A 13,508-nucleotide genomic window follows, 5' to 3' on the forward strand; every position below is an offset into this window, starting at 1 on the left:
AGGTACAGCAGGCAGGAACGGGCTGCCCCCAACCACCAGCTGCCTATTTGTACCTAGCCGGACACAACAATATAGGGAAGCCCTTTTTTTCTTAATTATTCCATGAATTTCATGAAATAATTAAAAAAAAAAATGTGTGGCGCTTCGCCCTATTTTTGTGTCCAGCCAGGTACAACTAGGCAGCTGGGGGCTGGAATCTGCAGCGCAGGGAGACCCAAGCTTTCTGGGTCCCACCCGCTGCAAATTGCAGTCCGCAGCCGCCCCGGAAAATGGCGCGTTCATAGAAGCGCCATCTTCTGGCGCTGTACCCAACTCATCCAGGGCCCTGGTGCGGTGGCTCACTGGGTAATAAAGGGGTTAAGGCCAGCTTGGCATTATCAGCTGGCCCTAAGCCCGAAATTCATGGGGTCACGCCAATATTAGACATGACCGCCATGAATTTCTAGTAAAGTATTTAAAAAAAACACAAACACCCAGAAAAAAGTCCTTTAATTGAAATAAAGACACAATTCTTTATTGTTCTAAATTAAACCATACTTACCGCCACACCCATTCCAGCTGAAGCCAACGATCTCCTGCAATAAAAGTAAAATAATAAAGCAACCTCATCCTTACCTTTCCATGGTTCCCAGGACAGCTTCAGCTCTGCTACATCGAGATGACAGGCTGGACCGCAGCAGAACGCTGCCATCCAGCCTGTCATCCCGCGGACACTGAGAAGCGCAGGCATGCTTGCGCTCCTCAGTGTCTTTCTGTGACGTCATCCAGATGAGCCGAGGTCATGTCCAATGAACTCAGCTCACCTCATGCACGTCACTGACAGCGTGGGAAAATTCTCCTGCACTCAGCGCTTCAGCGTGAGAATTCTCCCACGCTGTCAGTGACGTGCATGAGGTGCGCCGAGTTCATGGGACATGACCTCACCTCATGCACGTCACTGACAGCGTGGGAAAATTCTCACGCTGAAGCGCTGAGTGCAGGAGAATTCTCCCACGCTGTCAGTGACGTACATGAGGTGAGCCGAGTTCATTGTCGGCTCATCTGGATGCCGTCACAGCCAGACACTGAGGAGTGGAAGTATGCCTGCGCTTCTCAGTGTCTGCGGGATGACAGGCTGGATGGCAGCGTTCTGCTGCGGTCCAGCCTGTCATCTCGATGTAGCAGAGCTGGAGCCGTCGTGGGAGCCATGGAAAGGTAAGGATGAGGTTGCTTTATTATTTTTCTTTTATTGCAGGAGATCGTTGGCTTCAGCTGGAATGGGCGTGATGGTAAGTATGGTTTAATTTAGAACAATAAAGAATTGTGTGTTTATTTCAATTAAAGGACTTTTTTCTGGGTGTTTGTGTTTTTTTTAAATACTTTACTAGAAATTCATGGTGGTCATGTCTAATATTGGCGTGACCCCATGAATTTCGGGCTTAGGGCCAGCTGATAATGCCAAGCTGGCCTTAACCCCTTTATTACCCAGTGAGCCACCGCATCAGGGCCCTGGATGAGTTGGGTACAGCGCCAGAAGATGGCGCTTCTATGAACGCGCCATTTTCCGGGGTGGCTGCGCACTGCAATTTTCAGCGGGGGGGGGGAGGGGGGGGGCAGAAAGCTTGGGCCTCCCTGCGCTGCAGATTCCAGCCCCCAGCTGCCTAGTTGTACCTGGCTGGACACAAAAATAGGGCGAAGCTCCACGTTTTTTTTTTTTTAAATTCATGAAATTCATGGAATAATTCAGAAAAAAAGGGCTTCCCTATATTGTTGTGTCCGGCTAGGTACAAATAGGCTGCTGGTGGTTGGGGGCAGCCCGTTCCTGCCTGCTGTACCTGGCTGGACACTAATATAGGGCGAAGCCCCACATCAATTTTTTTAAATTATTTCATGAATTTCCTGAAATGATTTAAAAAAAATTGACGTGGGGCTTCGCACTATATTTGTGTCCAGCCAGGTACAGCAGGCAGGAACGGGCTGCCCCCAACCACCAGCTGCCTATTTGTACCTGGTTGGACACAACAATATAGGGAAGCCCTTTTTTTCTTAATTATTTCATGAATTTCATGAAATAATTAAAAAAAAAAAATACGTGAAGCTTCTCCCTATTTTTGTGTCCAGCCAGGTACAACTAGGCAGCTGGGGGATGGAATCTGCAGCGCAGGGAGGCCCAAGCTTTCTGCCCCCCCCCTCCCCCCCCCGCTGAAAATTGCAGTGCGCAGCCACCCCGGAAAATGGCGCGTTCATAGAAGCTGGATGCTGTACCTGGCTGGCATACAAAAATATGGCGAAGCCCACGTCAAAAGTTTTGGGAAAAATTAATTAAAAAATAAATAATAATTTAGGGACTGCATCTTTATTAACTCCTCAAATGTCATTTAGTGTTAAAATAAAGGACTTATTTTAAAAAAAATTGACGTGGGGCTTCGCCCTATATTTGTGTCCAGCCAGGTACAGCAGGCAGGAACAGGCTGCCCCCAACCACCAGCTGCCTATTTGTACCTGGCCGGACACAACAATATAGGGAAGGCCTTTTTTTCTTAATTATTCCATGAATTTCATGAAATAATTTTAAAAAAAAATGCGTGGGGCTTCGCCCTATTTTTGTGCCCAGCCAGATACAACTAGGCAGCTGGGGGCTGGAATCCGCAGCGCAGGGAGACCCAAGCTTTCTGGGCCACCCCCGCTGCAAATTGCAGTCCGCAGCCGCCCCAGAAAATGGCGCGTTCATAGAAGCGCCATCTTCTGGCGCTGTACCCAACTCATCCAGGGCCCTGGTGCGGTGGCTCACTGGGTAATAAAGGGGTTAAGGCCAGCTTGGCATTATCAGCTGGCCCTAAGCCCAAAATTCATGGGGTCACGCCAATATTAGACATGACCACCATGAATTTCTAGTAAAGTATTTAAAAAAACACAACACCCAGAAAAAAGTCCTTTAATTGAAATAAACACACAATTCTTTATTGTTCTAAATTAAACCATACTTACCATCACGCCCATTCCAGCTGAAGCCAACGATCTCCTGCAATAAAAGTAAAATAATAAAGCAACCTCATCCTTACCTTTCCATGGCTCCCACGACAGCTTCAGCTCTGCTACATCGAGATGACAGGCTGGACCGCAGCAGAACGCTGCCATCCATCCTGTCATCCCGCAGACACTGAGAAGCGCAGGCATACTTCCACTCCTCAGTGTCTGGCTGTGACGGCATCCAGATGAGCCGAGGTCATGTCCAATGAACTCCGCTCACTTCATGTACGTCACTGACAGCGTGGGAAAATTCTCCTGCACTCAGCACTTCAGCGTGAGAATTTTCCCACGCTGTCAGTGACGTGCATGAGGTGAGCTGAGTTCATTGGACATGACCTCACCTCATGTATGTCACTGACAGCGTGGGAGAATTCTCACGCTGAAGCGCTGAGTGCAGGAGAATTTTCCCACGCTGTCAGTGACGTGCATGAGGTGAGCTGAGTTCATTGGACATGAACTCGGCTCATCTGGATGACGTCACAGAGAGACACTGAGGAGCGCAAGCATGCCTGCGCTTCTCAGTGTCTGCGGGATGACAGGCTGGATGGCAGCTTTCTGCTGCGGTCCAGCCTGTCATCTCGATGTAGCAGAGCTGGAGCTGTCCTGGGAACCATCGAAAGGTAAGGATGAGGTTGCTTTATTATTTTTCTTTTATTGCAGGAGATCGTTGGCTTCAGCTGGAATGGGCGTGGCGGTAAGTATGGTTTAATTTAGAACAATAAAGAATTGTGTCTTTATTTCAATTAAAGGACTTTACTCTGGGTGTTTGTGTTTTCTTTTAACTTTGACTATGGGGTTAGTAATGGGGGTGTCTTATAGACGCCTCTCCATTACTAACCTGGGCTTGATGTCAGCTGGCATTATAAGCTGACATCAACCCCAACCCTATTACCCCCTGCCACCGCACCAGGGCAGCGTGGAAGAGCGAGGCTAAGTGCCAGAATTGGCGCATCCTATGGATGCGCCATTTCTGGGGCGGCTGACGGCTGGTGTTTCTAGCCTGGGAGGGGGCCAATATTCATGGCACCCTTCCTGGGCTATTAATATCAGCCCCCAGCTGTCTGCCTAGCCTGTGCTAGCTATTAAATTAGGGGGGACCCCACGTCATTTTTTTGGGGGGGTCCCCCATTTTAATAGCTAGTAAAGGCTAGGTATTCAGCTGGGGGCTGATATTAGTAGCCTGGGAAGCTCCGTGGGTATTACCCCCTTCCCAGGCTTCAAACATTTGCCCCAGCTGTCTGCTTAACCTCCGCTAGAGCCTAAAATTAAGGGGAACCCCACGCCAATTTTTTTTTAAATAAATCCTTTATTTTAACACTAAATGACAAGTACAGTAATCAACACTGTCACTGTACTTCATATATATGTGACTGACATGTTTCTATCTATCTAATCTATGTGTGATTCTCTATTCCTTCTATTCTAAATTGTCGGGTACAGATGCTGAATTGCCGGCCGGCTTTCTTAAAGAGACGGTGCATGAAAACACTATTATTTTTTTAAATAAATCCTTTACACTAAATGACAAGTTCTGTAAGCAACACTGTCACTGTACTTCTTATATATGTGACTGACATGTTTCTATCTATCTAATCTATGTGTGAAGCTCTATTCTGTCTGTTATAAATTGTCGGGTACAGATGCTGAATTGCCGGCCGGCTTTTTTAAAGAGACGGTGCACGAAAACACTAATATTTTTTTTAATAAATCCTTTACACTAAATGACAAGTACAGTAAGCAACACTGTCACTGTACTTCATATATATGTGACTGACATGTTTCTATCTATCTAATCTATGTGTGAAGCTCTATTCTTTCTGTTGTAAATTGTCGGGTACCGGTGAATGCCGCTGATGAATTGCCGGCTTTTCATGTCATTCTACATTATTCTTAGTTGTTTTACTTCATGTAGAATTAACCTACAAGGAAAGAAAGGGTTTATTTTCATTCCGATATTTGTGTCCCATTGACTTGCATTGGTTTCCGGTATCGGAAAAGGCGATATCCGATACTTTTTGGGTATCGGCCCGATCCAATCCGATACGATATTTCCTGATATCGGAAGGTATCGCTCAACACTACTCAACACTAATCCTGAGTTACCTCCTGTATTATACTCCAGAGCTGCACTCACTATTCTGCTGGTGCAGTCACTGTGTACATACACTACATTACTGATCCTGAGTTACCTCCTGTATTATACCCCAGAGCTGCACTCACTATTCTGCTGGGGCAGTCACTGTGTACATACATTACATTACTGATCCTGAGTTACATCCTGTATTATACTCCAGAGCTGCACTCACTATTTTGCTGGTGGAGTCACTGTGTACATACATTACATTACTTATCATGAGTTACATCCTGTATTATACTCCAGAACTGCACTCACTATTCTGCTGGTGCAGTCACTGTGTACATACATTACATTACTGATCCTGAGTTACATCCTGTATTATACTCCAGAGCTGCACTCACTATTCTGCTGGTGGTGTCACTGTGAACATACATTACATTACTAATCCTGAGTTACCTCCTGTATTATACCCCAGAGCTGCACTCACTATTCTGCTGGTGCAGTCACTGTGTACATACATTACATTACTTTCACTGTACTGATCCTGAGTTACATCCTGCATTATACTCCAGAGCTGCACTCACTATTCTGCTGGTGCAGTCACTGTATACATACATTACATTACTGATCCTGAGTTACCTCCTGTATTATACCCCAGAGCTGCACTCACTATTCTGCTGGTGGAGTCACTGTGTACATACATTACATTACTGATCCTGAGTTACATCCTGTATTATACTCCAGAGCTGCACTCACTATTTTGCTGGTGGAGTCACTGTGTACATACATTACATTACTGATCCTGAGTTACATCCTGTATTATACTCCAGAGCTGCACTCACTATTCTGCTGGTGGAGTCACTGTGTACATACATTACATTACTGATCCTGAGTTACATCCTGTATTATACTCCAGAACTGCACTCACTATTCTGCTGGTGCAGTCACTGTGTACATACATTACATTACTGATCCTGAGTTACATCCTGTATTATACTCCAGAGCTGCACTCACTATTCTGCTGGTGCAGTCACTGTGTACATACATTACATTACTGACCCTGTACTCATCCTGAGTTACATCCTGTATTATACTCCAGAGCTGCACTCACTATTCTGCTGGTGCAGTCACTGTATACATACATTACATTACTGATCCTGAGTTACCTCCTGTATTATACCCCAGAGCTGCACTCACTATTCTGCTGGTGCAGTCACTGTGTACATACATTACATTACTTTCACTGTACTGATCCTGAGTTACATCCTGTATTATACTCCAGAGCTGCACTCACTATTCTGCTGGTGCAGTCACTGTGTACATACATTACATTACTGATCCTGAGTTACCTCCTGTATTATACCCCAGAGCTGCACTCAATATTCTGCTGGTGCAGTCACTGTGTACGTACATTACATGACTTCCACTGTACTGATCCTGAGTTACATCCTGTATTATACCCCAGAGCTGCACTCACTATTCTGCTGGTGCAGTCACTGTGTACATACATTACATTACTGATCCTGAGTTACATCCTGTATTATACTCCAGAGCTGCACTCACTATTTTGCTGGTGGGGTCACTGTGTACATACATTACATTACTTATCATGAGATACATCCTGTATTATACTCCAGAGCTGCACTCACTATTCTGCTGGTGCAGTCACTGTGTACATACATTATATTACTGATCCTGAGTTACATGCTTTATTATACTCCAGAGCTGCACTCACTATTCTGCTGGTGCAGTCACTATGTACATACATTACATTACTGATCCTGAGTTACCTCCTGTATTATACTCCAGAGCTGCACTCACTATTCTGCTGGTGCAGTCACTGTGTACATACATTATATTGCTGATCCTGTACTGATCCTGAGTTACATCATGTATTATACTCCAGAGCTGCACTCACTATTCTGCTGGTGCAGTCACTATGTACATACATTACATTACTGATCCTGAGTTACCTCCTGTATTATACTCCAGAGCTGCACTCACTATTCTGCTGATGCAGTCACTGTGTACATACATTACATTACTGACCCTGAGTTACATCCTTTATTATACTCCAGAGCTGCACTCACTATTCTGCTGGTGCAGTCACTGTGTACATACATTACATTACTGATCCTGAGTTACCTCCTGTATTATACTCCAGAGCTGCACTCACTATTCTGCTGGTGCAGTCACTGTGTACATACATTACATTACTGACCCTGAGTTACAGCCTTTATTATACTCCAGAGCTGCACTCAATATTCTGCTGGTGCAGTCACTGTGTACATACATTACATTACTGATCCTGAGTTACATCCTGTATTATACTCCAGAGCTGCACTCACTATTCTGCTGGTGCAGTCACTGTGTACATACATTACATTACTGATCCTGAGTTACCTCCTGTATTATACCCCAGAGCTGCACTCACTATTCTGCTGGTGCAGTCACTATGTACATACATTACATTACTGATCCTGAGTTACCTCCTGTATTATACTCCAGAGCTGCAGTCACTATTCTGCTGGTGCAGTCACTGTGTACATACATTACATTACTGATCCTGAGTTACCTCCTGTATTATACTCCAGAGCTGCACTCACTATTCTGCTGGTGCAGTCACTGTGTACATACATTACATTACTGATCCTGAGTTACCTCCTGTATTATACTCCAGAGCTGCACTCACTATTCTGCTGGTGCAGTCACTGTGTACATACATTACATTACTGATCCTGAGTTACCTCCTGTATTATACTCCAGAGCTGCACTCACTATTCTGCTGGTGCAGTCACTGTGTACATACATTACATTACTGACCCTGAGTTACATCCTTTATTATACTCCAGAGCTGCACTCACTATTCTGCTGGTGGAGTCACTGTGTACATACATTACATTACTGATCCTGAATTACATCCTGTATTATACTCCAGAGCTGCACTCACTATTCTGCTGGTGCAGTCACTGTGTACATACATTACATTACTGATCCTGAGTTACCTCCTGTATTATACCCCAGAGCTGCACTCACTATTCTGCTGGTGCAGTCACTGTGTACATACATTACATTACTGATCCTGAGTTACCTCCTGTATTATACCCCAGAGCTGCACTCACTATTCTGCTGGTGCAGTCACTATGTACATACATTACATTACTGATCCTGAGTTACCTCCTGTATTATACTCCAGAGCTGCAGTCACTATTCTGCTGGTGCAGTCACTATGTACATACATTACATTACTGATCCTGAGTTACATCCTGTATTATACTCCAGAGCTGCGCTCACTATACTGCTGGTGCAGTCACTATGTACATACATTACATTACTGATCCTGTACTGATCCTGAGTTACATCCTGTATTATACTCCAGAGCTGTACTCACTATTCTGCTGGTGCAGTCACTGTGTACATACATTACATTACTGATCCGGAGTTACATCCTGTATTATACTCCAGAGCTGCACTCACTATTCTGCTTGTGCAGTCACTGTGTACATACATTACATTACTGATCCTGAGTTACATCCTGTATTATACTCCAGAGCTGCGCTCACTATTCTGCTGGTGCAGTCACTGTGTACATACATTACATTACTGATCCTGAGTTACATCCTATATTATACTCCAGAGCTGCACTCACTATTCTGCTGGTGCAGTCACTGTGTACATACATTACATTACTGATCCTGAGTTACATCCTGTATTATACTCCAGAGCTGCACTCACTATTCTGCTGGTGCAGTCACTGTGTACATACATTACATTACTGATCCTGAGTTACATCCTGTATTATACTCCAGAGCTGCGCTCACTATTCTGCTGGTGCAGTCACTGTGTACATACATTACATTACTGATCCTGAGTTACCTCTTGTATTATACCCCAGAGCTGCACTCACTATTCTGCTGGTGCAGTCACTGTGTACATACATTACATTACTGATCCTGAGATACCTCCTGTATTATACTCCAGAGCTGCACTCGCTATTCTGCTGGTGCAGTCACTGTGTACATACATTACATTACTGATCCTGAGATACCTCCTGTATTATACTCCAGAGCTGCACTCACTATTCTGCTGGTGCAGTCACTGTGTACATACATTACATTACTGATCCTGAGTTACATCCTGTATTATACTCCAGAGCTGCACTCACTATTCTGCTGGTGCAGTCACTGTGTACATACATTACATTACTGATCCTGAGTTACATCCTGTATTATACTCCAGAGCTGCACTCACTATTCTGCTGGTGCAGTCACTGTGTACATACATTACATTACTGATCCTGAGTTACATCCTGTATTATACTCCAGAGCTGCACTCACTATTCTGCTGGTGGAGTCACTGTGTACATACATTACATTACTGATCCTGAGTTACATCCTGTATTATACTCCAGAGCTGCACTCACTATTCTGCTGGTGCAGTCACTGTGTACATACATTACATTACTGATCCTGAGTTACATCCTGCATTATACTCCAGAGCTGCACTCACTATTCTGCTGGTGCAGTCACTGTGTACATACATTACATTACTGATCCTGAGTTACATCCTGTAGATCTTTTATTATAAAAATGAAAAACATAACAAAATTAATAACCAGAAAATAAACAGTGTAATGAACTGGTCCAGCCGCTCCCTCTCTCCTCACACACATATTATACATATATACACAATAATAACTACCTACACCATGACATCTGGTCCGGTTACCAAACAAATAATGACAATATAATAAACAATAACCGACAAATTATATACAAACTAATATATACATTCTTTTTTTTTTTTTTTTTTTAAGAAATAAAATAAAATAAATTCTAACTATACAAATATATACAAGACAAAACAAAACCCCCCACACTCGAGCCCACCAGTCCCTCCCCGGCACTGACCTGAGAGCTGGTCCTGCGCCTCATGCCTCAGTCCAACGTCCATAGGCCAGATCAGGCAGTGCCAGTTTTTCACCCAAATAACCAGTGTCCCACAAGATGAACCCACCTCCCCCCTTTTCCCTCCACCCAACCTAACACCTACACCCAAACCCATATATACAATATATACAGAAACAAACAATACAATAACCACAACTGACAAAGCCCAAGTTCGGCGCCTGCAGCCCTACATCACTGTCTACTGATCAATAAAACAAAAATCTATGGTGTCAGCAGCAGCCCACCACCAGGAGAAGAGATGACCAGACTAGGGCACACTAAAAGAAAAGCCCCTCCAGAGGAGAGCGGCCCTCCGTGTACCCAGTCTCTCATACTCCAGAGAATGCACCTTCACCAGGTCACCGAGTATGGTCCTAAACACATCGTCCACTGGGAGGATTTTCCGCTGCGTCGATACTAAGCACCGTGCGTTCCACGTGTGATACCTAACCACTGCGCTAACTAGAAATAAGGTGCAGCGGTCCCGACCACCCAGGTCCCTGAATGCTCCATAGGCCCATTCCGCATAAGAGAGACCGGACAGCCGGGGCCAGCCAATGGAGGTGCCCACCCTGTTGTACACCTCTGTGTTAAAGGGACAACAAAGCAGGAAGTGGTCCATGCTTTCAAGCATGGTACCACAATGCTCCCGAGGACAGTTCCTGTCCTCAGAGCTCCTACACTTCAGATTGTCCCTCACACACAGTTTCCCATGGAAGCAGCGCCAAGCCAAGTCCCAAACCTTCGTGGGGATCCTGATAGAATTCAAAAGATGCAGACCCACCCCAAGATCCCGAGTTGGGCAATCCCTGAGCGCCAGAGGCCTCTGAAAATGGGTCAACAGAACCCTTTTGTCAAGGAGCTTCCTTGGCAGAGTCCTGACCTCCCACATTCCCAGACCCCACCGGCGAATTACCTTCAGAACCACGGTAGCGTAAGCCGGGAGATGTCCATGCGGTGTGCGGAGATCCTTCACTTGCCCTCCTGTCTCCCATTCCTGGAAGAAAGGCTGAAACCATCCCTTACAGGAGAATACCCACGGAGGAGCCCTCTCTTTCCAGAGGTTTGCAATATTGATCTTAATGAAGGTATTCACAAGGAATACCACAGGGTTGACCATACCCAACCCTCCTAGTCTCCTCGTACGGTAAGTAACCTCCCTCTTGACCAGGTTCAGTCTATTCCCCCATAACAGTTGAAAGAACAAACTGTAGACCCGAGTCCAGAGAGGCTCTGGCAAGATGCACACACTGCCCAGATAGATCAGCAAAGGGAGCAGGTAAGTTTTGATCAGGTTTACCCTTTCCCTTAGGGTCAAAGACCAACCCTTCCATTGGTTCACCTTCTGAGTGGCGATCTCTAGCCTGCTGTCCCAATTTTGTTTGGGGTAATCCCCCTGGCCAAATTTGATGCCAAGAACTTTTGCAGAGACTTTGGGTTCTGGAAGGGTGTCCGGGAGAACAAAACCAGGATCTCCTCCTCCCAGCCAGAGACTCTCACACTTATCCCGGTTGATCTTAGACCCGGATGCCTCCGAGTAGCGATTTACCTCTGACATCAGCCATTCTGCCTCCCCATCAGAGGAAACAAAAACGGTGACGTCATCGGCATACGCCACCACTCTCAGAGTGGCTTCCGGTGCTGCCCGGTCCATCCCGATCCCAGCCAACGGTCCACGCTCCACCCTCCTAAGAAGGACACGTACAGTAGCGGGCTCAAGGGACAACCCTGGCGAACACCACACCCAACCTCAAAAGAGCTGCCAATCCAACCGTTCACAAGCGGGAAACTCTCTGCCCCAGAGTACAAGGTCTTAAGCCAATCAACGAACCCCCCCGGCAGGCCATACCTCAGAAGGACAAACCAGAGGTACTCATGATTAACCCGATCAAACGCTTTTGCCTGGTCCAATGACAGCATGTACCCCTTCCAGTGGCCAGCCCTACCCTGCTCCACCGCCTCTCGGACACAGAGTACAGCACTAATTGTACTGCGGCCCGGAACAGAGCAATGCTGGGCCCCCGAAAGGAGCTGGGATGCAAATTTCACCAGCCGATTAAACAGCACCTTTGCCAAAACCTTCCTGTCTGCATTGAGAAGCGCTATGGGACGCCAATTCTCAATGCAAGATGGGTCCTTACCCTTTGACAAGATGATCAGGGCAGACCTCCTCATTGACTTTGGCAGAGTGCCCGAGGAAAGACACTCATTGAATACCTCAGTCAAGAGGGGAACCAAGGCGTCCTTAAAGGTCTTATAGAATTCAGATGTTAAGCCATCCGGACCGGGAGATTTCTTCAGGGCAAGCCCTTCAATCGCCAACTTAACTTCCTCTTCCCTGATCATCTCTGTCAAAACGCCAAGAGAGGGGTCTACCCCTGGTTCGGGGACAGCTTCAGCCAGAAAAGCCGATATCTCATCCCATTCCAGATCCCTCTTCCCCAAGAGGTGCGAGTAGAAGGATCTGACGACCTCCAGGATCCCTGATCTGGATCTTTTCAGGGACCCCGCAGTGTCAACCAGTCCTGTAACAACTTTACTATTCACTGACATCTTGCAGTTTCTGTAAGGGTCGGGCGAGCGGTACTTCCCGTAATCCCTCTCATAAACCAAAGATGCGTGTCTATCATACTGACACCTCATTAGCAAAGATTTCACTCTGGAGATCTCCTCGCGGCTACCTCCAGTTGAGACAAGATGCTCGAGTTTCCTCCTCAGGCCCTGATACAGGCGGTACCTGTCCAGGCTCCTGAGGCTCGAGAGCTGGCGGAAGAATCTCGCCACCCTTTTCTTAAACATCTCCCACCACTCTGACTTACTACTACAAAGATCCAGTAAGGGTACCTGGCTCTGAAGAAAATCCTCAAAGGACTGTCTTATCGCCGCTTCTTCCAAGAGAGACGAATTGAGCCTCCAAAAGCCTCTTCCCATCCGGGGGGTCTCTGTAACATTCAGGGAAAACAAAATCATACAGTGATCGGAGAACTCCACCTCAACAACAGATATTGCTGAAGAGACGGCTTCCTCCTTTAAATAAAACCTGTCTATCCTGGACCTACAGTTACCTCTATGATAGGTGAACCCCTCGTGGCCTGCGGTGTGCCGGATGTGGACATCCACCAGGCGAGCCTCACTAGCTATACTATTAAGGGCGACGCTATCATAAGTCAGCTTGTCTCTGGAACCTCCTCTATCCCGGGGCCTCGTGACAGTGTTGAAGTCCCCTCCAAAGACGACCTGCCGACTCGTAAAAAGGTAGGGCTTGATCCTCATAAAGAGACACTTACGGTCCCATTTAGATTGGGGACCATAGATGTTAATGAGCCGAAGCTCTTGTCCCTTCATGAGGACATCTAATATCAGGCACCTCCCCATTTCTAACTCAATAACCCGTCGGCATTCTACCGGTGCGGTAAAAAGGACCGCCACTCCGCTATACGGCTCGGCCGCAAGAGACCAATAGGAGGGCCCGA

Source organism: Phyllobates terribilis, unplaced genomic scaffold (genome assembly GCF_046119375.1).
Source record: "Phyllobates terribilis strain yellow unplaced genomic scaffold, ASM4611937v1 Scaffold_5__5_contigs__length_657084704, whole genome shotgun sequence".
NCBI classification, from domain to species: domain Eukaryota; kingdom Metazoa; phylum Chordata; class Amphibia; order Anura; family Dendrobatidae; genus Phyllobates; species Phyllobates terribilis.